The sequence below is a fragment of the Haemaphysalis longicornis genome, unplaced genomic scaffold, assembly GCF_048455015.1.
Source record: "Haemaphysalis longicornis isolate Haplotype H1 unplaced genomic scaffold, Haemaphysalis longicornis Haplotype H1 scaffold_154, whole genome shotgun sequence".
Taxonomy (NCBI): Eukaryota; Metazoa; Arthropoda; class Arachnida; order Ixodida; family Ixodidae; genus Haemaphysalis; species Haemaphysalis longicornis.
The window spans coordinates 506,570-510,085 of record NW_027526261.1 but is presented as its reverse complement, the minus strand read 5'-3'; positions in this window follow the sequence as shown (position 1 = coordinate 510,085).

The window sequence follows — 3,516 nt, the reverse complement described above, 5'->3', positions numbered from 1 at the left end:
CATTTTTTGCAGATGCTCTGCCGACTCACTAAGCAAGACTATGTCGTCTGAAAACCTCAAATGGCTAAATTATTCCCCGTTAATCCGCAGCCCAGCGTTGCTTCAGTCAAGCTTCCTAAATACCTCCTCCAGACACGCTGGCGAGATCGCATTTCCCTGAAGTACTCCCTTTCCGATCTGGAACTTCTCACTTTCCTTTTGAATGGCAGTCCTGCCCGTACATCTTTTACAGTATACCTGCCGTCTAGAAATCTAATGTGGTTCTTATCTAGTCCCTAGTCTTTATGCTTCCAGCACTGCTGCCTTGCTTAGTGAATCAAAAGTTTTGTTTTTGTAGACTATAAATGGAATGTAAAGGGAATTATTATACTCCGCGGATCTTTCGTTGATGATATGGATGTGATCTGTTGTAGAGTATCCATTTCTAAACTCAGCCCGCTTCCGGGGTTGTCGGAACTCTAGGCTGTCGCATATGCGGTGAACTAGTTCTTGGAATCTGCTATTAACTTAAACAGCTTGTATACAACTGGGTCCGTAATTCTTGAGATCTTTGGTTATCTCTCTTCTTATGAATCACAATTATGGCCGCATTTTCCCAGGCTGTGGGCACCTTTAAAACGTTTAAGCATTTGAAAAATAGGTCGCCAAGTTTTTTTTAAGATCCACGGGTATGATGTCGCCACCTGCAGCCTTTCCTCTCCTCGTGCTCTTGAGAGCCCTTTCTACAAGCTTTCTCTTAACTTACTAGTGGGAACGCTAGCTAATCTTGTAGGCTGAATAGTTTCCTTGAGTCTACCGTCGCTGGCGTAAAGTCAGGTGCTCGTCCCGCTACTTTTATTACCTCGTTCATGCCGTGTGTAATGTTACCTTGCTCATCTCTGACTGCGTACAATCTGTGTTTTCCAATAGCTAGCCTCTTCTCAGTTGCTTTTAACTTCCTCCTGTCTCCAGAGCTTCCTAAATCACTGTGATGTTTTAGGCACGAATGTCGTTCATTTTACTTCTGTTAAGCAGTTTAGACGCTCTTACCAATTCAATTTGATCCACCGTACCCGACAATTGCATGCTCTCGCGTTTCACAATAGGTTCCTTCGTTTTACGAGCTAGCTTGGCAGTCTCTTTCTTGAATGCTGCTTGTCCTACAGCTGCTGCTGACTCTGTAATTAGTGTTGTTAGGATCTCCTTTAGCATGTCCACACTGCTCTCGTCCACACTGTTTAAAAGCGCAATACGTCAGTAGGATTATTATAAACCCCTTCACCCATTCTATGACTGACTCAATGTTAGGTTTGCTACTTTCCGCTAGTTTCCCCATTTTACTCTTGAGGTAAAGCTTCATTTTGCACCTAATCATTCTATGATCGCTGCTTCGAACGCTGCCTAGCACCTCCACACCCGGCACAATACTTCTGTTGTCACATATAACGAAGTCAATTTCGTTTTTTTTTTGTTTTACCGTTGGGATCTTTCCATGTCTATTTCCTATTCTTCATTTATGTGTTTATCAACCTCAAGTTATTTCTCTCCGCAGATCCCACCAGTGTATCTTCTCGACTGTGGCAACCGCCTATTCCAAAGTTTCCCATTTGTTTCTCAGCTACTTTTGCGTTAAAGTCTCCCATCGCAATTGTGAACTGTGTTATCTGCTTCATTGCCGGTTCGGCGTCCTTTTAACAACTGTCTACGTCCTCATCATCGTCACTAGCTCTTGGCGCATAGGCTTGTACTGTCTTTAACCTGGGTCGCTTGTTTAGATTGATCACGACTGCGACCATTTCGTTAATACTGAAGAATTCCTCTACATTCCGTGCTAGCTACCTGTTGATCAAAAGTCCCTCCCCGTGCTTTCTTTTCTAGAGTTCCTCGGTAGCATTGAATATACCCGGGACCCAACTCCATTAAGCCGTAACCTCACTTAGCCATATGATATCGCATTTAATGTCCGAGAATTCCTCTAATAGCCCAGCTAACCCAGTTCCCATCGAGCGGCCGTGTTTGGCATGACCGCCGCCGATGTCAGGTGCTATACAGCTGCTGGGGACGGAGGGCCGAGAATTGGGTTGGCCAAGTGCATGCTTACTTTTATATTGCTAGGTGTGTAAATGGTGGCTGCTCCATGAAGTGAGCGTACTACATATAGGGACTGCTTTACTTGAAAATTAGTCTGGGCACTGAGGTCTTCTCACGTGGTTTGAATGCGAAAGCATTGTGTCAAAGAAAATCGATGAAGTGGCCATGACCCTCTGATGGCAGCCGTCACCTTCACTGGCCAATGCCCCTGAGTGGGTATGTAGGAATAGAAGTCCCAGCCGACTGGGAATATGCGAATTAGCCCTGACTCTTCGACGTCACTTGCCATTACAATTGGCCAATCTGCGTGTGTGAAAGTCGAAGGTCATTTGAAACTCCGCACTGAAGAGCTGCGAATCTGCATTACGGTACCTTCATGCGACCGACATGAGGCCGCAGAATATCGCCGGGGAAGCCACTATCCTTCCGCATTCAAAGCTCGTTTTTCATGTGGTGTAGCGTGTCCCTGGGTTCGATTTCTGTTCCCGTCAAGTGTTTTCTTCAGTTGAAGGCACTTAGGGTTTCGGGGCCGTGCACTGCTCGCAACGCCGGGTTTTTGCCCTCACGCGGCATATAATGCGTTCCCATACTAAGTGCAAGGTGGCTGTTGTATTTAGGGAGTGCGCAGTTGGGAATATTCTGCATGCCGTAGCGAAGAACGTGGTACCTGCAGGGCTGGTACCACGTGCTGGTCGGTCTGGTGGCGGTGGGCTTTGTGCTGCTGCTCGGAGGCCTGGCCTTCTTCTCTCAGTACAAGATGAACGACGTCATCATGTCCGTCGTGGTGAGCGTGCAGGGCGTCTACGTCCTCCTCTACGCCCTCGAGATACTCGTCGTGGTGAGCTGTTTGCATTTTGTTTGGACTCTGAATTGAGGGGGGGGACAGAGAAGTGCAAGTACGAGGGGTACTCTAGCGTAGCCGTTCACAAGTATTGGCTATTTGGTTTTTTGTCTGCAATCTAGCGACTCTTGAGTGAGTTTGAGCCCCAACTACAGCCACGTGTTTTAGATTATTTTCTCCTAATTCACTGCATTTCTGTTATAATTTGTTAGGAGCATATATTGATGAACCCCGCATATTTCCGGGCGCCGGTTTTTATACCGTCGCTTTATATAGACTGCCAGCAATCGTGGCATGGCGTATACATGCGAAAGTTGCTCGAGCAACATGACCCCTTTCGTGCGGCGGTTCGGCCAAGCGGGCCAAGTCTTCCTTGCACTTGGAAGTTTGGGTCACGCCGGGCCTCCCAGTGCTCCTCACTGGTGATGGAAAGCAGGGTGGGATGGGATGGGAGCCCGGGCAGTGGGATGCTATCACCTGCAGGCCCATGTGATGTGGTGTGTGAGGGGCAGAACAATGCGGAAATGCGTCCAGTATGTCAGGAAAAATCGTGGACATGATGGCAGGGGTGCGATAGCCAGAAAGAAAAGACACATCGACAACGC